At 34.4% G+C, this 24,087-nt stretch overlaps 1 pseudogene; it reads right to left on the reverse strand.

The window, feature by feature from the left end:
• Positions 1 to 487: 487 nt before the first annotated feature.
• Positions 488 to 24,087, reverse strand: part of LOC141418146 (gamma-tubulin complex component 5-like) — a 96,807-nt pseudogene continuing 73,207 nt past the window's right edge.

The raw sequence follows: 24,087 nt of genomic DNA on the forward strand, positions 1-24,087 counted from the left end.
GCTTCATGGTGTTCCACAGTTTCTGGTGTTCCTGAAAGCTTCCGTTCACTGAAGAGATGGTAAGAATTTCTCTGAATAGGGAATACAAAGCATTCATTGAGTATACCCTGTGTGTGCTGGTGTACTTCTCAATCAAAGTGAATTGATTTATTTGTCCACATGAAGTGAATTCATGTGGTCACTTTGAGGCCCTTGCCAGCCAGTGTGTGGGTTTGCATGTTTTGATGAATTTAGAAACATAAGCCTGGAAACACAACCCCCTGGTTCCCAGTGTTCTATATTTTGCATCCAGATAAGGTAATATCATCCCACATGATGGGAGATGTAGTTCCTGGAGGGAAATTGCCTCATCCAATGTTAAGGAAGCTTTCCTGGCTGATGGCACTGTAAAGGGCTTGAGGTGTTTTTGTAGTCACCACTAGAAACACTTCCTGTCCTCCAAAATGTAGGTTCCAGATTGGGAGTTCTATGGAACATGACAGAAATGTCATCCCAGTTGAACCTTGAATAAGCTGATGAGGGACAATGGAGGAGAAGATCGATCGATCCTCAGATCAGAAGATATTACCAGGAGTTGGCACACAAGCAGCTGGTACCTGGAGGGAAAGGGTTCTTAGAGGGAGTGCTTATGCAGTCTGACCAATCAGGAAAATCTTGGTTGTGATGTCACAGTGGGCTCACCTCCCCTAGTTGACACTGACAGAAGATTGGTGGGTCCCAAAAGGATTATACTGCATATTTGGAAGGACTTCCTATACCAGACTGCCCCAGTTATGGGCCAAGACCTGTGTGCTAGGGACAATACTTCCCTTCTTTTTCCTCCTGTCCTTACCTCAAGGTGAACAGCTGGAAATTGCAGTCCATTAAAAAGGGGCACCCAAAGAGTCTGAGGGCTATACAAAAGAGCATACAACTTGGAAACTGGAAAGTTGATGAACTGCCACCAGAGGGCATGATTCAGTATTATGGGCAAGGCATCTGGGCTGAGGCTAACTCTTGGAGCTACTGGATTCCAATATATCTGTATATCTATGTAGGTAGAGATAGAGATGTAGATATAATTAGAGATAGAGATAGAGATATGCTCAATAGTATCATATAGCTCCAAGCAGTAGTAGAGATCATAACCAACAAAACTGCAAAAGCTCACGATATACTTGCTAGGCAGAGCACCAAAATGTGCAATGCAATTTAACAAATCTCCTTGGCTCTACACTATCTCTTAGCCTTAGCAGGAGTGGGCTCAATCTGAGCAAATGTTGTCTTCAGATGGATGACATGGGAAATGTAATGGAAGAGATCAGAGATAGAATGAGAAAGATCGCTCATTTTCCAGTTCAAACATGGAAAGTGTGGAATCCTGATTATTTGCTTGGAGGATGGTTCTCTGCAATAGGAGGATTTAAAACCATGTTTGGGGCTGGATTAATTATGGTGTTAGGCTGTTTTATACTCCCATGCTTGCTACCACTGGTCATGAGGTCTGCATTGACCATAATAGAAGCCATAGTAGAACAGAAAATGGCAACACAATTTTACTTATTACAAGGTTACCAAAGAGTAAATCCCATCCATTATGGTGACAGAGATTATGCATTTTGACAAAGAAAATGTCAGAGCATAAAAGGGGGAATGATGGAGTCATCGTGGCCATTTTCCTGAGATTTACTTTATGTCTGGAATTCACCTTGGTTTCCACACTCTGAGTCTGCAAGCAGCTTTCTGCCAGCTCTACAATATTGCATGCCCCAAGCCAGCCCCACGATGTTTTCTGTAACTCTACCCACATTCTATAAGGGTGTGTTTGGGGGATTCTGTAACAAATTTATTTCCTGTAACTGACATATATACTAGAAAACCCCATGCTGCAAAACCCTCCCAGAGAGTGAATTACCCATCTCCTGACACAGATTGGGACTCAGGGCTTTGAGAACTTACATCCCCTGAGTCTGCTAGCATAAGATAATTCCTGCTTCCTGCAGAGGGGTCTTGGCGACTTTGCTTCCCTCACTGTTTTCTGCAACAATGGTGCTGTATCTTTAATTTTATTTGCTCTGATTCTTGAATGGTAAAATACATTTCTTAGAAATATAGTTAAAAGACACCCTTGACCTCACAGCATTATTCACAATAGCTAAGCTCTGAAAGCAGCCTTGGACAACTACTGATGAAAGGATTAAGAAATTGTGGTATTTAGATACAATTGAATTTTATTTAGCCATAAATAAGAATCAAATTTTGTCATTTGTAGGTAAGTGAATGGAACTGAAGAATATCATTTTAAGTGAAATTAGCCAGGTTCAGAAGTCCAAAATTCACATGTTGAAAGGAACATTTATTGGAAGAGATATTTAGTACAAATCAGAAAAAGCAATATTGTTGGACACTTGTCCAAGATAATTTCCTGCTTTAGAAATCAACATTATACAGAATATGGAATAATTAAATATGTTTTTTGTTACTCTTTACTCTGTGTTTCTATGTGAAATTCTTACTTCTGCTCCACATTTCTTTTTCCATTCCTTAGGCAAACAGATTGACATTGCTTTCTCTTCTTCTTTTACTGTCTCTCCTTTTTCCCCTCCTTTTCACACACTGAAAGAAATTATATTCTTTTTGACACTTCTGATTTCCTTTTTTTAATCTGGGAAAGAATGTTCAGATATGAAATTAAAGCACTAGAGGTAGTATATGTAATTCCATTGAAGCAATTGGAAGTACAGACAAAAAATGAATTAAACATTGTAAGCACTGTTTTCAGAAATCAGTGAAAGTACCTCATGGCTACATAAAATTTGCTCACAAAAGCTCATGAAATCCAAACCTGATTTATTGCATCTCCGAAGAGACCCTTGCTAGTTTACCCTTAATATTGGCACTCTTAAATCTGTAAATTGATTTTACATTTGTTTTTCTTTCTTTGCTACTTAAGGAGCTTACTCAGAACAGAGTTAATTCTTTATTTTCTCCAGTTCACAGTTACAAGAAAGCTTTTAACAGAACAGCCTCTATTAGTTGTAGCTAATTTAATTTTCAACCTCATTATTTCAAAGAATTAATATTAAAGAAACAAATTAAAAAAAGTCAAAATGAGATTCTTCGGCATCATAATAGTAATATATAATTGGAGACTTTTAGAAAAATTGCCATATATCTGGAAGAATATGTGTATATACAATCAGCATTTTTATTAGATTATTTTTTCATCCATTATCCAAATCTGTCACAATCCTGTTTTCTCAATATGGATAGATACTGGCATGTGAATATGAGGAAGTTTTTAGCATTCTGAATATATCGCAAAACACTATTAACATTCTTTCCCATCACTATCAACATTATTTGAATTCTAGAGTTTGTGTAATAAGGCACTCATATGGTAACACCCTGAATATGGACACTAATGAATTCAAGTTATGAGTTAAAGACTGAGTGGAAATTTAAAACTTGCTGTCCTGTTATACAGCCAGAGAACAACAAAATTGCAATAATGGCTTCTTGTTGATAGAGACACTACTTTGCTACTTGGTTCTTGTTTCCACAGACTAACAACTATTTCTTCTCCCATGACTCACCTACCAGCCTCTTTTCTACCATATATTTTGAATTCTCACCTGTCAGATTGAAAGTTGCTTGTGATGAGAGGGAGCCTTGGAGTTTCACATTACTAGTCCCCCATTCCCCTCTCGGACTTTTAGAAAGGAATAGCTTCAATGGCTACACATGAGGTCAAGGGAGACAAATCAACTCTCCCAGCTGCTGCATTGAAGGTTTAGGAGTCCACTGGCATAAAAAATTGGCACATTGGAGGGAATATCTTCAGTATTTAAGCAACATTGGATATTCACCCTCCACACTGTCATCATGCTTAAAAATAACTCACCTGATAAGGGACTTTCCAGTTTTGAAAGAGTGAGAAAATCAAATTCATCATGCCATCAGCGAGAAAGCAATGACATACAAAATTAAGTACAAGAAAACAGAGACTGTGATTTTATAAGATGATGATGTCACAATGGGGAAAAGATCCTTTACAGAGCATGTTTTTAAAAATGGTTACAAGAAACTTGTGGCTGTTTTTTAAATTAGGCAAGATTTTCTTTACAGATTACATTGTAAGAAAGAAAGTAAATTTTAGTTTACACTATGCTACATAGGAGCTAATAGGTTACAAAATATGTTTGAGAGTAATTTCAAATGTATTTTAGTTGTAATTAAACTAACATCTAAAGATTAGTAAGGACTACATCATACCCTACTTTAAGATACACTTTTCAAAGTGTAGGAAGAAAAGAATCATTACAATATAAACCCTACTTTTCCCAGGTAGTCTTTAGTTCTGGAGCCAGGATGACTGGTAATAATCTATTTGCATTCATAATTTCTGTTTTAATTGCAATCATATATACTACATGAATTAAAGAACACACTAAGGATATAAAAATACATTTTGAAATTATTAAAAAGACATTTTTAAAATGGGAAATACCCAACATACATAAAGAAGACTTCACAACATGCTTCTGTGTGTCCACTAGTCACTATTAGCAGGTATCTGCTTGGAGCCAGTCCTATTTATACCTCATGAGTCCCACCAAAGTACTTAGAAGCAAATTGGAGACAGCAAAGCATTTTCTTTAAATATTTGAGAGTATACTCTTTTTTGGGGGGAAGTGTGGTAGTGGGGTTTGAATTTAAGGCTTCCCACATGGTAGGAAGTGGCTCTACTAGTTGAGCCACCCCTCCAGTCCTTTTTTCCTTTATCTTTTTTTCAGGTAGAGTCTAGCACTTTTGCTTAGGGTAAGCCTCAAACAATGATGCTTATGATCCATATTTATGCCTCTTGTGTAGCTGGAATTACAGATGTGTGCCAACAAATCTTACTGTTGATTGAGATGATGGTCTCACTATAGATTTTTCCTGCCTGACCTTGCACTGTGATCCTCCCAATCTCTGTCTCCTATGTACCTCCAATTACTGGCATTGAGCCAGTACACCCAGAAGTAATTAATTATATTAAACATAAAGATTTTTTTAAAAATACAACCATAACACCATTTGCCTACTAATATTTAATAATTATTTTATATCAGCAAACAATCAGTAGATATTTAAGCAAATATCACCTTCTCCAATTTTTCACTTTCCTGCCCAAAGTTTGAATTATGATCATTTTATGAGTTATAATGGCTGACCTGCTTCCTAACTCCACTTCCTTTTTGTTCATGATTTATTTCAATAAATTAAAATAGCTCAAGTTTTAGCAAAGAATATACAGTAGTGATTTTTTTCCTCTACCCCACAGTGATATGAGAAGAAAAATACCTTTGCACACTTTGTGAGGGCAAGAATAAAGGATGGCAGCTTCTATTTTCTTCCATGTAATTATGAATTTTTCCTACCATGCTAATTTCTTGCATCAGAGAATAACCACAGATAAATATTTTGAATGACACCAGCACCATGGTGAAGTCTCACATTTACTGATATACATAACTAAAAGCTTCTCTCATAAAAAAAGACAGTCAATCGGATGTACTAAACTTAATCCCCAGCATCCTGACTCCAAACTGTTCTTAAATTGATTACTGATGACTGCTAAAACTAAATTATTCCTTTTTATCGGTAAAATTTTTTTTAAAGTTTGCATGTGATTTCCACAGCAATGCGTGATTTCCATAGCTTATCAATACAAGGATAGAGGCAATATCTCAGAGTTAATTCAAATGTTTGGCAAGCCACATATTTTGATAATCTTGTCTATGCATATGTCACAACCTGAAAACTCATGAATGTCACTCAGCTTCAAATGAAAACTTTAAGATAAAAGTGTGAATCTTCTTTTCATTAGATGAACTTCTCTAAACAGAATTCTCTTAAACCAAAACCCCAGTGTTCCCCTTTCCTTTTTTTGGCATATTCACAACAATGAAACAAACCCTGTGGTTGGAACTCAGGGCCTCAAGCTTGCTAGGAAGGTGCTCTACCAGTGTCCCATTTTTACCTTTAATCTGAAAATTATTCATTATTACAGAAAGAGGAAACCTTCCCTCATAAAACATCATTTCAGAGTTGCTATTGCCTTTAGGGACAGACACTTGAGTTGGTCCTTCTATTAAAGTTCAAACAGTTAATGCTGGCCATCAGACAATATGGTAGTATGGGGCACTCACAGTTTATTCCACTGCGGCTAACCTAAGTCCAGAGGCACACTCTGAGTAAGAGTGGTGTATTGTTCCTACACTGACATTTAGAAGCATATTCTGACTGAATAACAGTCCTTCAAGGAGTCTGTGGGCACAAACCAGGCCTGTAAACTTTTACAAACCAGGAGGAGGCAAAACTATACATCTTTAATATGTGAACATAGCATTTCCTTGTATATTATTTTTAGAGTGTATAGTTTTCTGTATTTCATGCTGGAAAGCCCTACCTGGTATAAATAAACAGCTTAACAACACATTGTACAGATGTTGCATTTTAACCACTGAAAATCATGCAGGTGTGTATCACCTTGTGCAGTTAATTGCCAGTAGTGGGTGATGTACATCATTTAGCTCAAGATGCCTTTCAGCAACAGACAGCATCTTCATTAGGGTCTTTCTGAGTGTCTTTAACTCAGTAAGCACCTGAGGAGTGGAGTCTTCTCTATGTCAAAGAAGAATGTGTGTAAGCATTTTCTGTCTGCTATAAAAATACAAAAATGAATTATATGAAATATGAATTATGAGCTTATAAGTCAACAAATAGTAAGCAATTTCATCTTAATAACCTGGTATTTGATTTATGAAGGACCATCTATGCTCTGTATAGCCTCTATTAACTGCAAAGTTTATAGGTAAATACAGGTTACAAGATACCTGAGATACCTAAAGCAGAGCACTTGAAAGTTACCTTGCTACCATACTGCATAATGCTATGATAAGACTTCTTGGAGCAAATTTCATTGGAAGAAACCCTGCCCAAACTGGATTTGGAAAGCTCATCACAGTTTATTATTCACTTTAAATGGAAGTATTCCAAAAAGGAAAAAATATTATTTAAAGTAGACATGATAATTAATATTAACTACCAGGGTCCACTGTCCTCAAGAGGTAAAAAGTGTACCAATTAAGAAATGCCACAGCATTTTTTTAAAGGACTAGTCCTAAGGAACTAAGTGACACACAAGCATGTGGTACTTACCACTGCCTTGCTAATCACACTGCTGAAGGCTTCCGATGAAGAGAATTGTTTTATCAATAAAGACGAGCATGATTACTCATTCAATCATAGTGGTAATTTCCATTAAAATAAAATGTTTTATCATCTTCAAGTTACAAAATAATTAGATATCTCAGTATAAAAATAGTAAATGGTTGCTGTAAATCTAAGGGTTGAGGGAGACATGTAAGCAAGGAAAAGGTTACCTCTGGCTGGTGCCTGGCATGTGGTGCTCTCTCACACCTCAGATTCTTAGGCATCTGTAACCACTTTTTGGCCATAGTGACCTGCTTCAGGACAATCTTGAGGAAGACACCATGGTGTGCTGCCTACTGGAGGGGTCTGGGTAACACCAGAAGTTGCACTAGCACTGTCACTCTTTTTTCTTCACTTGCTGATACAACATACAGTGTAAGTTGAACACCAGTAATCTCTGAAATTTCCTGGAACAGTTTTGTTCCTAAGGAGATTCAAAAGAATTTTAAACATTTTCTTCCATGGAAAAAAACCAAATACATGTTTCTTGTTTAGGCTAGAGACATTACAAAACATGATATCAATAATTAGTAAGGTAAACCAAGTTTTAGGTAAAACAGAGCAATTTTGATCTGGCCCAATTTAACATAGAAAAGCATCATGAATAAATAATTTCAGTGTGGTAGGAAAGTATAAGTGGAATTTATTTCCTGAACTGGAATTAAATGACATATGATTAATTTTTTTCTTTAGACGATCCTTCTGTGAAGGTTCTCTAACATTATTCCCTCATGTGGATTCTTTTTATTTCTTTTTTGGTGCTGGAGATTGGACACAGGGCCTTATGCATGCTAAAACACATTCTTCCCCACTGAGCTACTCACAGTTTAATACTGGATGGATTTTAACAATAACATGATTGTCATGTATCACCTTAGAAAAATAGTGAGAATTCCATTTTCATGAAAATTCTTACATGAGATTGATGAAACATGACCGTGTAAGAGACATAAGATCTAGTTGAAGGAAAGCCAGTCCAGCCAGTAAGCATGTCATGTTTTTTCAGGTTGTAAGGACTTAAAACTTCCCTTTCCTGTGCATTTCAATACTATTAGTAGAAAGCACACATCTCAAAAAGCTGCATAACTGAAAATTGAGTCAACAAAGAAAAAATAGAGGTCCACTTCAGTACTGTATGTTTCTGTTCAGAAGCAATTAACTAAAGAAAAATTATCATAAATGAACTAAGGTTTTCTTTAATTATTTTATTAAATATTGTGCTAAGATGATTAAAAATTAGATTATTATAACAAAAAAGGTACTAGTTTCATACCTTACTGACAATTGAAAATGGTAATAGTTGAAACCATTTGATGTCATCTAAATTATATATGGGAAGCAGCATATACTTTAATTCAAAAATAAAATTTACTATGAAAAACTATGAACTGATATAAAACTTGGACAAATATACTTTTAATTTGATAGTACCCTGACATCATCTATAAAGATGAAACAGAATATGCCTAAGCTATACTGGTAAAACAGCTCTGTTGCTTGAACAGTGCTCCTCACTACCATATGAAATGTTTATTTTTGACAGGAGATCAAATAAGTGATGCCAGCACCCAGCACCTCTTGCACTCCCTGCATAACTTCACCTCTGCATGATGATCACCTTGGTGCTCTCCCACATGTGCTCATGGATGATATACTCATCTACAGTCTGCAGGTAGAGCCAAACTGTTTCCACCCAGAGAGAGAACAGGAGGAAAATCTAACAATGATGACATACATGGTCACAACTCAGACTTCCTATCACAAGATTAAGAAGACATTTAAACATTTCCAAAATATCTTTTAAAAAGTGATGCACCATTTTTATATTTTTTTGAAAAAAATTAAAATTCTCAAAACATTTGAGATATTGATGAAAATTTCATCTAAATATGAGATAACCGTATTGTTTGCCATTCATATTAGCACCCTCCAGACCATGAAATCCAGTCAGAGACAGAGGCATCACCTGGGACAGCCTAGGCAATGGGTATGGCTACACTGTCTACACAGTACCGGTTAATAAATGCCCATAAGGAAGGAGGAAATGATTTCATTCTTCTGGGATTCACAGTAGAAAAAAACTGCACAGTTGAAGGAAACCAACCTTCTTTGCACTGAATTGCAATACTGAAATGGCAAGAAAATGGAAGCACACCTAGAATACACACTCAAACAAACCTGGAGCTTTCTAGATTATCATTTAGTTATTAGTAAGTTTGTATTTTTAACAACTTATGATGAGTAAAAATACATGTAAAATTAAATATAGCATTATAAACCTTTTATCTCCATTTGTAATCTTCATACCTTGGTATCTTGAGAGGTAGGATTGCAGATATAAGCCATCAAATCCAGTATAATCTTAACCATTTTAAGCATATGTTCACATACTAACCATTTTCAGTGTATGTCTACAGGTATTAAACACATTCTCAGTGTTTTGAAAAATATCTGTACAAATTTTTATGATACAACACTGATACTCTGCACCCTGCACCCACTGAACAACTTCCTATTTCCTTCTCCTAGCTCAAGTAGTTAAGGTTTGGCATCTCATACCATAAACCTGTGTTTTTATGTAGAAAAGATTTATTGTAAATATCTATATAAGACTGCGGTGTATTTTTTAAATAAATTGCTTTGTTCTTGACCCATTGTTTCAGTGAAATTTGGAACGTAATTTTAAAATCTGACTTGGCACACCATGAATTAAACATTATTTGATAAAGAATTCACCATTCACTTTACACCATTAAATTGGCTCAGAGGCTTTTCCAGCACTGTCATATTTAAGAATGGCCTTGTACAGGGTGTTGAGTAGGTAAGATGCCTGGACACCATTCTGAGGCAAGTTCTGCTACTCCAGTACTAAACAAATTGTGCAGAAACCTGAACTGAGCCAAGTGAGGTGACAACTTGTACAACACTATTGCAATAGTTATTGTGGCATCTAAAACATCAAGAATCCAAACTGAACTGTAAGGAAAAATGTACATCCAAAATTTGATACACATGCCAACAATGCTAAGCTACTCTCTTGAATTATGGAAAGACATGGTCGAATGGAGGGTGGTCGATTTTAAACTTACATCACAAGGAACTTATTTTCCAAAGAAAAAAGAACTCCAAGAGAAGGAGGAAAAACAATTTAGGGGAAAAATTATGTATAAAGGGAATGACAGTTCACAGAAATGGAAAGAAGAGTAATTCTTAAAGACAGTCAACTTCACTTATAATAAAAAGTACAAATTAAATCTACACAAGTTAAAGCAAATCTCCCCTGACATGGTGACTGTTTTACTGAGGGGAAGGGGAAGAAATGACTACAAAGGAGTGGGTTAAGCAAGTTTCCAGCAAGGTAGCACAGTGCCATATCCTGAACACGGAAGTGGTTGTAAGTATCTAGCATGTGATAAAATGGCAAAGATTCAGATATTACATATGCTCCTTCCCAAAACAAGTAATTCTGATGAAACAACTGCTGGATCTGTAGTGAGACTTTTGTCTTGTGCCATGTCACTTTCCCAGTTTTGACCCTGTATTGAATTATGTAGTTTCACACTGGGGAAAGCAATGTGATGGAAACACAGGACAACTTTGTTACAGCCTTTGCAATAGGTGAAAATAAAAAGTTGTCAAAAAATGGGGGTGGACTATATTGGTTGGCTACTTTATACTTGTTATGTTGGCAAACACTGCAAGGTTTGATAACATACTGTTGATAGAGTGTAAGAAAATGGTATATATGTGAAATGCTGATTGGAATATAAAGACTATCTGTACCTTCCTAAAGAGCAATGTGACCAAATCTAACAAAATTCTACATGCCATCACACACTCTTTGACCTAACAATTTCATCATTAAGAATTTACCCCATAGAAAATGGGTCAAAGGTGTATAATTATTGAAACATGTCAATGGTTCTCACCACAGCTCTGTTTTTAACAACAAAAGGATGGAAACAATGTAAGTACCCATTAAGGAGAACTGGCTATGATATAGACATACAGTGAAACACACAGTTTGTAACTCAATTGTTAGAGTGTCTGTCTAGCCAGAGCTAGAACACTGAATTCAATCACCAATACCAAAAAAGAACAACAAAGAGATATGAGAAAATCCTCATATCATTTTATGGCATACTCTTCAAATTTTAAATTAGAAACAAATTTAAAGATAGTAGTACAGTGACTACCAGGTATGTGTTTATGTCTGTGTATTGCCTATGTATGTCTATGCCTTTCTGGAAGTATGTAAAAGAATGAAGGACCTGGTTTGCCTCTGGGGATAGTAACTGTCTGGCTCAGGAACTTGAGAAAGAGTAAGAATTTTACCTGAAAATTTTCTATATGTGTGAGTTATTTAGAAATGTGGGTGGCTTAAAGATATAAATTTCAAATAACGCCAAAAGAAAGATATCCATAGTAATTATTTCTTTGCCTTGTAGTTCTCTTCTTTCTTCCATCCTTCCTCTCTCCTTTCCTCCCTTCCACTTGAGTCCACGTTGTCCCTTTTTGCTTATTTTCCTGTTAACCACCCTTTAGGTTATTTTTCAGCTAGGATTTTGTGCTTCTGCCCAGGGCCAGTCTTGTACATTAATCTTCCCACATGCATTTCGGAGAACATCACAATGCTCAGTCTGTAATTTTTGTATCTTTTATCAATGGAAAATTTCAAAGGCATTCAAATATTGTTGGAGCCTAAAGGTTAGGCAGAGGGGCCTAGTTGACATGGTCCTTAGTGCCAAGCTTGGAAAATCAAGAGTTTTCACAGTTCTCTTGCAAAAGTTCCAGAGCTTTATACTGACCTTCGGCCCTAGAAAATAGCTAACCACATCCTCATATTTGTTCCCTGGTGCAAGAACATAAACAACCCATGACCTCCTCATAAGATGTCCTGACCTCCCCTGCTCTGATGACCTGAAGATATCCTTTACTGCTGACACACCTTGATGAATGAAGATTTGCCTGCTTTCACTTCCTTGCACTTACACATTAAATAAACCTGCTGAAATACTTTGGAGTTCACGTTTCCCATCACAAGTGTCTTTTCTCATTTCCCATCACCTCCAATCAGGTCTCCCTACCCACTTGCATGGGACATGCGAATATAGGATGTAAGAATCTTATGAAATAAAGAATATTTAAATACCATTATTGATGATCCACTTCTCAATTTGTGTAAGTTCCACCTTGAAGTTAATCAAATATTTGTAAAGGGCCCATATGATAGCCTGATATGTTCTAAAGGAAGCTGCAGTTGGCTACTTAAGTACAGAACCACTTCTAGGTAAGAGGCTTTCAGAGCTGTGTCTCATAACTCTTGGAGTGAAAACACAACTGGGCCATAAACTGCTATTTGTTCCATCACGAATCATAAACAGATCTACACTTGAAGGGAAGGAGCAATTACTTGAATTTGGCCTTTTCTAAATGTTTGAATGTTGAAAGGTCAGTGGTTCTCAGCCTTGGCAACCATTAGAGTCACCTGGAGAGCTTTGGAGACTACCAGAGCTTTAGTTTCTCCCATCACAAATAGAGCTTTCAATGTATGCAGGTGTGGACATACCTCAGGCTTTCCAAGTTTAAGTTACTGTAATGAGCAGTTGAGGTTAGGAGCTTTTATGACTGGCCAGCAGTGAGGAAGGAAGAAACTGAAAAGAGTAGGGAGACCATCATGTTTGGAGCTTCTTTGTGCAGTGCTTTTCCTTGTGCCAGCTAAGTAGTACCAGTAAAGGTTAAGTGCAGTTTCCAACCCCTCTTCAGAGTCTTGAGAACTTTCCTCCAAATTCTTAAGATATTAGTACCTACCTAGCCACTTCTCATCAAAAATCTGAGCAACCATTTTATAAATACTGACTTCTGAACTCCTAGCTTCTGAGACCTAAACCTTTGCTTTACTTCCACTGCTTTGGGGGTGTAACTGATACCTTCATTTGTTTTCTCTTAGTTATGGTAACATCCCCTTTTGCTTTTTCAGCACTACAAAACTTGTGTAACCAATTTCCTGCATTAAAATGCTTATGGAATGTGGGATACAATACATATATATGTAGAACTGTAATAACAAAACTCTGTATAGGTATCTTAAACAAGTTTCTTTTTTCAAAAGCAAAGGACAGAATGTGTTTAGCAAAGAAAAATGAAATACATGTTCCCTTTTAAAGAATAATGAGAAATTGTGGAAGAAATGAATTCTAATTAAAAATATATGTCTGAAAATGTCATAATGAAACCCCATTGGTACAAATAATATATGCTGATAAACAATTATAAAAACAAGTAAATATTTAATTTTAAGACTATGATTCAGGGAAATAACTACATATTATTTTAACTGCTGAAATCTAGATATTACATTTAAATGTTATTTGTTAAACAAGTCAAATTAAGGCCAATATATTCTGTTTTTTATTAGTGTGTATTACTTGCACAAAAGGGTTGACCTGTAGTGTTTCACGCATACACTTGTTCTGCATTGGTCAGATTAATTCCCTTTATTCTCCTTTCTCCATCTCCCCTCTCCTTCTCACTTTTCAACAGCTGTCAGTGGGTTGCTTTGCACCACCCTCATTCATATACATGATGTATTTTCACATTTTTCCGTATCTCGTAATTCACATTCTTTCTCTCCTTCCTCCTCATCCCCCTACCTAGACATTCCCTCTATTGTAGTCATAGTTATGTATATATGCATGTATATCTCTCTACATATTTTAGGTCTAGATTTAGCATATGAGAGAACATGTGACGTTTGTCCTTCTGAACATGGTTTGCTTTGGTTAACATGCTTACATCCATTTCTACACATTTTCCTGCAAATGCCATATTTCATTTTTTGTTATCACTGAATAATTCTCCATTGTGTATATATGTCAAATTTACTTATTAGTTTTATTGTCTGAAGGGCATCTTGGCTGATTCCAAGAGTTTGCTATTATGAATAGTACTCCAGTAAACATGGGCATGCAAAAGTTTCCATTACATTCTGACTTACATTTCTTCTCAATAGTGGTATCCGTGGTTCATAGGGTAGCTCTATTTTTAGCTTAAGAAACCGCCAATCTGCTTTCTATAGTGGTTGCATTAAGTTTATATTCCCACCAACAGTGCATAAGCATTAATTTTTTTCAACATTCTCCCTAGCATTTGTTGTTTTAATTGTTGATGCTAGCTATTGTGATTGGAGTAAGATGGAATCTCTATGTTGTTTGATGTGCATTTTCTTGATGGCCAGGGATGTTGAACATTTCTTCATGTATTTGCTGTTTATTTATACTTTTTTACCAGAGAATGGTCTGTTTATTTCCCATTTATTAATTGGGTTGCTGGTTGGTAGTTGGTTCTATTTGAGTTCAGAATTTTTAGTTCTTTGTGTGTTCTAGCTATTAATCCTTTGTCAGACTGAAAGCAAACAAAGGTTTTAAAATTATTATTACAGGAAAAAACAGATAATATTTAAAATGCTTGAATCTAGATATTATATTTAAATGTTATATATTAACAGGTAAAAGAGAACTACATATTAACCTTATGGGATATTTCAATGACTATTTGGTTACTATCTTTTAATGCTTGGTTATTTAGTATTCAAATAGGGACTAAGTGAAGAATTCAAATTTGACTAGTCTATATATTTTTCTTTTATGTCCACTGAAAATTTAATGTCTTTGTAAAAAAGATTAGTGACTATGATCAACAAAAATTAGCACTTTTAAGAGGATGCATATAGTATTCTTTATTCCTTGATAGTATAATTAATACATATGTGGGGTTCATTTTTTGAAAAAACATACACTTCATTTGTTGTCAAGAGTCTTCTGAGATGACTATACCAAATATCTCTACCCTTGCTATACAGCATAAGATTTTCTTTTATCTGCAGAATTAAATACAACCTATGATTTGTGCCTCTGTTACAGATGGAACATTGGTGTTTACTTTTAAGTGGACACTAAAATAAAAATACTCATTATAGAACTACTTCAAAACAGCAACGCACTAAAATGAACATTAATACTAATAGGGTTGAAGAACAGACACTGAAACTAAGAGCTTAAAAACACAAATTCCCCATTCAAGAGAATTTGAAAGTAATTTGCAGTGATCTTATGAAATATATGTGTAGGCAAAAATTGTGTGCAAGTAACTAACAATGTACAGAGTTGTAAAGTCACCAAATTCTTCTGGAGAAACACAGCCCAATAAGCAAGTAAAACATCTATTTGGTGGTGAGGAGTGTGATTTGTATCAGGAATGCCACCTCTTTCCTAATAAAATTCCTTGAGGCACTTGTATTACTTGGGTGATCAACCATTGAACAAGACCTTAAAACAATCAACTTTCTTTAGAAAGTTAAAAATGATTATATTTCAAGTACATTTTCCACTACATATTAAATAAAGAGTAATGGCATCATAGTTGTCAGCAGCAGGCATTGGAATACATCGTGGAACAAAGGAATATAATGGAGAAAACAAGCAACATAGTGAAACTGTTTTCAAATCTCTTGCCTTTTAAATAGGGCAAATGTTAATGGGCAAGTGATAAACTTGCTCATGGTTCTTTACAGTTAATAATTCTCAGTGTAATGAGTTTGTGGAAGTGGCCTTTCCTGTGCTAATCCTGAAGATATCTACTTTCTTCTTTCAGAGTACACGTTTTATATGTTAGTGACACTGTTTAACTCATTTGTGTGGATTAGGTATTTAGAAAACAAGAATAATTCTTTAGTAAAATGACTGTTTATGGCTACATATTTTCCAGGCCTTAGAAATAGATACTCCTTTGTTTTCTGTACAACTTCATTAAAATATGTATGATAGGGAAACATCTGTTTTTCAATTAGCTAGACGATAAAGGTAAAACTCCATTATATCATTGCACTTAATGAAGATAGCCAGACTTCACAGGACTTTAATAATAAGTTTTTATGAGCATTCGGTAAAGGAAGTAACCTTTTCATTGTTGTAATTGTAACAGAGGAATATAATATTGGGACAAAATTTTTTTGTCTTCAGGTTCAAAGTAAGACCAAGTACATGATTATATAAGACAACTGAATAGGAATAATGAATAATTGTTTTGAATTTCTCCCCTTCATGAGCACATTTCAAATGAAAGCAAACTGTAAAATTGTTTTAATGTTATTTTTGTACCAGTCTATATGATATTTAAGAATTAGAGGTCTTGGCCAATAATAAACTGTAGTAGTAATTTTAGCCTAGTTCCTGCCCATTCTCAGAATTTCACTAATGAAATAACACTTGAATTCTGATTTTTATCTTTGTTGCATTTCATTATGTATTGTCTGTTGTGGAGAAATAACAACTTTGCCCTCACTGGGCATTGGTAAATGCAAAATAATGAGTCCCAAAGTTAAGTCAAATTTCTTTTTATATTTGAAATTAGGAAAATGTTCATATCAAGGAAATGATCTAAATAATGTGCAATTTAAAGAAGTCTAGATAATGCACAATGTATAGCAGAGAAAGTATGCACCAGCATGTCTTAAATGTCATTTTGGCTTTGCTTCATGAATGTAATATGAAAAAATAGGGCAAAGTATAGTAAGTCAGACAGCTAACATATTTCTTATTTTCCTCCTTAGCAAAAAGTTACACTCTGGAAAGCAAAGAGAAGAACCAGAGAAGAAGAGTAAAAATTTGAAACTGTTATTATTTCTCAAATAAACCATTATGGTTATTTTATAACCATAATCTCATAAGAACAAATGATTTTCTGGTAATGTGAGGTATCATGGAAGTAAAACTTCCATGAATTGTGAACTTCTGAGTTCACAATTCATTGCATGTCTTGAATCAGACAAGATGATACCCTTGCAAACTTGGCTCTTGTAACATCAGCTCATTGGAAATACAATTTTCCTTCTTCATATAAGTCATATTTTCTAATGTCATTGGGTCTGAATAGTTGTTAGCAGTTTTATTCATCCTCATCTCTTTTCTCAGATTTTTTATTATGTGTAGAATACTCAAATGTTTTTATAATGTTCTTGTGCAGTACAATGATATCTACTTTGGTGGAAGGAGTAAATTTAAGTACTATATATTTGAAATAATATAAGTACTTTTGCAGATGCCACAATGTATCACCAGCACAATAAAAATATATCAAAACTAAGGTCATAGTGACTAAGTTAGGTCCTCAGTAACAAAAACTTAGGTCCTTTTATTCCTAGACTTAGTGGCAAAAAAACCCTGTATGTATAAATTGAAATGTAATAATATTCACTGCAGATCATCCTGGTTTTGTTCTAAATTTTTTTTCTCCTAATTGTATTTTAATTATTTTTTATTGTATGAGGAGTACATTGGGACATTTACAAAAGTTCTTACAATGCATCATAGTTGAATTCACCCTCTCCATCACTTCTTATCCTCTCTCTCCCTATTCCTGGAATAGTTTCTACATGTGGCCCAAGATTGACCCAGGGTTATTCCTGTAATAAGGGTATAACTCAGGAGTGTGGAAAAGATGTTTTTGATCATTTAAAAATATTTCTTGTACATAAACCCATATGTACAGATATGACTGGAAGGAAAGATTTCTCTTCTTCCCATTTCTAGCTTTGCTTTCTTCTTCAAGTCAATATGCAGAAAAGTAAACATTTGCGTGGAGCACATCAACTCTGAGTTGTCTTCAAACCTAGAGCAACACAGAAAAAGATCAAACCAAAATGAGATGAAAAAGAGAGTAAATAGTATGCTTAAATTTCCTTTTAGGTTTGATGATTTATTCCTATTTAGACACCCTCTTGATTCTTTTTAAGATTTCTGTAATTTTCTTTGAAGGTCTGCTCAATTATTCCTATATTCATTTTTAGAGCTAATGTGTTGTATTTCTTTATTGGGACTCTCAAAGTGGGTTTAAGTTAGTGGTAATTTACAAAAGTTCAGGTATGGAAGAAAATGAACTAGAAGTCTAGAAATACTTTATACTGATGAGATTTCTTATTATATATCCCACTATTAAATCTTAGTCTCAATGGAAGCAAGGAATGGGGAATATAAAAGGGTATGATGCTATTTAGTGATGAGATCCTTCAGCACAGTGATTTAATACATATATTTCATTCTTATGGGAACTTTATTGCTCCAAATATATAGATTTAGATGGATAATAAGGGACCATATCAAATGTTTCTCATGTTCTGTACCTATTATGTTTTACTTCAACTGATTTGGATTATCAGCATCAAATCAAATTATACCAGTATTCAACACTAAAAAAGAATCATCTTTACCTTCTTCCAGTGCACAACACATTCTTCTTCTTTCTATCTAATGAAGAATCTCTTCTATTTTCAGGTGCCTCCAGAGGAATACTATTATTCTGTGATATATTGTATATAATATTGCTGAGCATAAAACAAGTGTAGAGAGAATGCAGCACTGGTTCTTTCTCTAATTATTTGAAAGCTGGCTATTAGAATAGAGTATTATGAATTGTTCTTATCCCTATAGTTCCTTTTCCTCTTAAGTTGTGTATGATCAAATTAATCCAGTTAATATGATGAAATTCTGAGAGAGCTTCCTCTGTCAAAATATAGAGAATTTACTAACAATCTTTTCCCACCTGTTGATGCCTGATATTTGTCCTCATTTCTTTGACTCTCTGTTAATTGGAATTCTTACCACCCCATTCTTCCTGTTCTGGTTAGATTGCTATGTTCATATGTTCCCAACTGTACCATATTGTCTTCTTCATTGCCATACTTATGGTTATTTCCTGGGCTCAGTTCTTAGCCCACTGCTCTTATTTTTGCCAGGACATATTGTCTATGATCATTGAGTTATTAGGCATCATCAGATGAAACTGGGCTTACATCAGAGAGTAAGAGTTCCAGTTCAGACTCTGCTGCTTACTTTCTCTGACACCTTAGGCAAATCAGTTGCCCTTTCTGTACCTTCATTTCCTCATATTTTAAGTTAAAATACTGATAGCAACATTGACTTTATGTCATTTTTCTATGAAGTTTGTGTAAGTTACTGTATATAATATAAAATTAGGCATCTTGTACTTAAAGTGGAGGGGAGGCTGTTTTCAGAGAAGTACTGCAATTTTTCACAACTCTTTTTATATCCAATTGATAAATTGTTCTCATGAAATCTCCACTCCAACATGCATGGTATAGATTAAAAATACAAAATATTGTTATGTATGAGGTTAATAATTAGAATTTCAGTTTTGAAAGCAAATGTTTGAAGACAGGGACTATGATTTTCCTTTTACAATAATGTCCTAATAAACTGAGGTTAGTCAATAATTAATTTATAAGTAAATGACTCAAATTATTAATAAATAGATTACTATCTTTAAATGCTAATAATTTTGACATTTTAAAACCAATCTATTCACTTAGTAAGCATTTCTAGACTACCTGCTCAGTAAAATGCACTTAGCTGTGCACTGTAGACACCAGAAAAATACACATATTATTCCAAGGAAGTCGTTGTCATAGAAATCACAAAATATTTGAATCTAAAGGACCATAGGGACCTTCTAGTTTAGCCCCCAAATTTTACGGGCCTAAAAAAGTGAGAAATTGGGAGGTTTATAACTTTTGTAAAGTTAAAAACCTATTAAGTTGGAAATCCTGGAATTCAAACTACAAAATGCAGTGAGAAAGATAAGCATGTATAAAATTAATTAAATGTCAGACTATGAGATGTGCTAGGACAGAGACACAAAAAGTGCTTCCATGAGACTATGAAATTCTGTGTTATATGGTGACAAGAGTCCCAATCTAAAGATAATCCAACATCACCCTTTGCTTTGTGATCTCTTGAAAGTTTAAGATTGAGATGAAGATTTTCTATTTGTAAAAATGGTAAAATAGTAAAGATAATGCAATATCATATGAATTTCTGATATATTAGCTTCAAAGTAATTATTATTTTTGTGATGATGTAGCATTCCATAAAAATAAACAAACAACAAATCATATTTCATTATAAGACAAATGTGTAAACATATTCACACATGCATGTGCTTGTGTACACCCGAATACACAAGTAAGTTCATTCAAATGTAGACAGTTCCATTTTGTGACATGATATCTTATCACAGTCTAGACAGTTGAGAAATTCCTGCTTTGAGGAGATAGAAGGCAGTATATCCATGGTAGACAAAAGCCTAGAAAAGAGATAACACATTAGAGTAGTAGGAAATGTATTTGAGAGGAGGAAGAAAGTTTAAAATTGAAGTGCAAGAGGACTTATCTCCTCTTGATAGATAGAAGCCTAGTCTAAAATAATCTTAGAGCAAAGGAAAAAATAAAGCTGGATAAGAATGTAATATAAAACCCAACTAAGTGAAGAATGAAACTGAGTTTCATTGAAGTCATGTAACTTCAATGATGCAGTTTATATTGTCAGAAAGCACAACTTCCTGAAATTGGGAAAGTCATATGTCTTAAAGATTTGTGTAAACTCTATTACAATGTATAATATGTTTTTCCAAGATATAAATGGCATTTTATTCTTTTATAGAATTTTACATTGTTTATTCATATGGTTTGTAAGACAGTAATTATAATTACATATCTTGTACTTAAAGTGGAGGGGAGGTCTATGTAGATCCTTCCTGACTTTGGATTTGCAAAGAAGAAATAGGCTGTTCTCAGAGAAGTACTGTAATTTTTTACAATTCTTTTTATATCCAAATGATAAATGTTCTCATGAAACCTCAGCTCTAGAATGCATATCATATATTAAAAATAGCATACATTGTTATGTATGAGGTTAAATAATAAGAAATAGTTCACACATTGCATAAAGAGTGTGTGAAAGAGGTCAAATATGACCTCCAAGTTTTTAGTACCTGACAGAGCCATTCACTAGCAAGGGAAACAGTGGAAAAGTAGTAAGTTTTGTTCTAACACGGTGAGATGATTTGGGGACATGAGTGGACCTGCCAATTATATCGGTGGCTACAGGCTATTGGAACTCATTTGAAATGGGAGGGTCAGAGCATAAGTTAAAGATGATCTATCAAAGTTACCTGTAAATTCTCTGATAATCATACTTCTTAGAGATCCATATTCCATTAAATGTGAGGAGGTTCTCTGAAGTCCTGGAGAAATAGAATATACTAGAAGTGATCTTTAAGTAAGTTTCCAGGCCTAGAACTTGAAAACTGAGAATTTCTAAATCCTGTCTTTTAGAATAGTCCCTCAGTTGGTGGTAATGATGATGTAAGATGTCTGAGTATCTGGAGGCTAATATGCTTATGAGGAAATCCTAGCTTCCCATGTAGAGAAGTGATGAGCAGGAAAAAAGATACCCAACTAAACTTTCCAATTCCAGTCACCTCTACCCATGTGCCCAGTATGTGAGTGAAGAAGCCATCCTGGAATTTCTTACGACATAGTAGTAGAAATTTCTGTAAAATCATCACCTGAGACACCATGGGAACCAGAAAATTCACCTATCCAACTGGTAGGTCCACTTAGGTAATGTCTAGATAGTAGCATAAAGTGTCAACTGTTTTCTGTTAGTTTCTAATGACAAGAAACAAATAGAAAAAGATGATGCAAAAATTATTTACTCTCCATGAGGAATTTAATGGCAATATATAGGGGCTAGGTCTTGCTGACATACATAAAAAATTATTTTATATTCCCAATCTCTTTTAGTAGAACATTTCCAAGGTAATGTAGAGTATTTAAGGCAACAATCAACTCCAGTGTGTTATCAGGAAAGCATGGTTTTTGGGTACAAATGACACCAAAGGTATGATGAAAATACAGGTGAAAATTACACAGATGAAAATCTCCTGTGTCAGTGCATGCCTTGTGGATTGTCTTCAATAGGCAATATGGTTTCTAAGAATCTCAGTGGGCTACTTTGAAGATCATCTTCTCAGCACTGAATTTTTTTTAACGGAAGTGCATGTTTATTTAACTTCAAGAATATATACACCTTTTAAGGAACCAAAACATGGTTTGTTTTACTGTATTTAAAGCCTTCATAATTTTTGTTGATGAATTAGTTAGAACAAATACTCATATTACTCATATTTATTGATGACAAAATTAAAATCATGTCATTTTCCTGAAATATCTTAAGTAAACATGAACTATCTCTGTTTTTGCATGGATTTTTTGTGTACATCAGCGAATTAATTCAGTTAGGTCACACTAATTGATGGCATGGCTATTATTAAAACAGATCTCACCAACATCACAGGTTCATATGCTAACTTTTGCTATGTGTAAAAATAATTTTTAATAATTACATTGATAATTTAAATACAATATGACAACTTAAGTACAAGCCTAAGGAATTTATTTTAACTTTCTGTAAGTTAGTTTTCTTGTTTCTTAAAATAAACACTTCTACCCATCTCATACCATGGTTGTCAGAATTAAAAGAATTAATGTCCAAAAATAACTATTACTTAGCATGTAGGAAGCACCTAAAACATGCTAGATATTTTTAGCCTGTACCAGAGGAAAGCATTAATATTTGGTATCTATTACATGTAGTAATAGAGACGAAGAGGGTGGAACAGGTTCTGCCTGGAAGTGGTGGGGTGCCACAAATAATGTATAAACATGTAAACAAATATAAAAATGATAAAATCAAAGGAGAAAAATTATATTAGCTGTACACAATAAGTTATTGTAGATAAATCATTTTTCATTTAGAGAAATGGATACTAGAGTAGGGAGCTTAAAAAACAATATGTATATATTTCTCAATTTTTTTCTTCCTCATCTCTGATATTATAGCTTAACATGTAAATTATTAATTTTTTTCAAGAATCCTGGTTATACTCCTTGCTATAAGGTCAATAATAATGATGTCATTAATTTTATTTGACATTTTCTCAATATTGATTATAAGTCAAATACTTGCTTATAGATACTGTTTTATATGCTAAAAATGATACTTAATCTACAACACTAATTTTCTGGGATGAGGGTTTTGCTCATCCCAACAACCTGCCTAGCAAGCACTAGACTCTGAGTTCAAATTGCAGTATCACCAAAGGAAGAAAAAAAATCTGTAATCGTCTTTGTCATATAATTTGTAGCAAAGTAGCAGAACTTAGTATCATTTGCAAAAATTGTTTTAAAGGCTATAAATACATTTAAAAAATTTTACTGTGTGTTCAAACTCAGCAACATACATTTACTCCTGCTCTAGGCCACTTTCAAATAATACAAAACTGTTTCACAATGGTGTGGGCAATTTTTAGTTTGTTCTAAATTAATAGCCCCCATTCTTTGTGTCATTGTGTCACCATGCTTGCCTTCTCCATTACAGCCATTAACCTATTAATAAAAGCTTTCAATTTCCAACTTGATATTTCAAAGCCCATGTCATAATTTAGTTTGCATGCTGGCCTTGATTCTGGAGTCTGGTCCTCCCTCTTAGCATGCTTTATAATCTTTAATTGATAGTCTTCATTACATATGGGAAAAGAGACCAATATCACAAAAAATAAAATCCTTTAGTAAGTGTGAAGTTTTAAGTAAACATGCTAGGAGTTAAGTTATCATTGATATTTTTTCTCTATGTAAGAATAGAACATCTCAAATTCCTTCTGTTTTCTTTGATTTTCCCCAAGAACTCTTTTTCTTTCTTTGTTTACTTTTAGAAGTTTTTTTGTATATTTGAAAATGTATTTTTATTTTTTAAAATATTTTTACTCACTTATTCACATGTGCATACATTGTTTGGATCATTCCTGCTGCTGCCTACCACCTCCTCCCTCTCTCCCACCCTGCCTCACTTCCAGTCAGAACCTGCTCTGTCCTGTTCTCCAATTTTGTTGATGAGAAGACATAAGCCATAAGAAAGACAAAGCGTTTTTGCT

The sequence above is a fragment of the Castor canadensis genome, chromosome 2, assembly GCF_047511655.1.
Source record: "Castor canadensis chromosome 2, mCasCan1.hap1v2, whole genome shotgun sequence".
Taxonomy (NCBI): domain Eukaryota; kingdom Metazoa; phylum Chordata; class Mammalia; order Rodentia; family Castoridae; genus Castor; species Castor canadensis.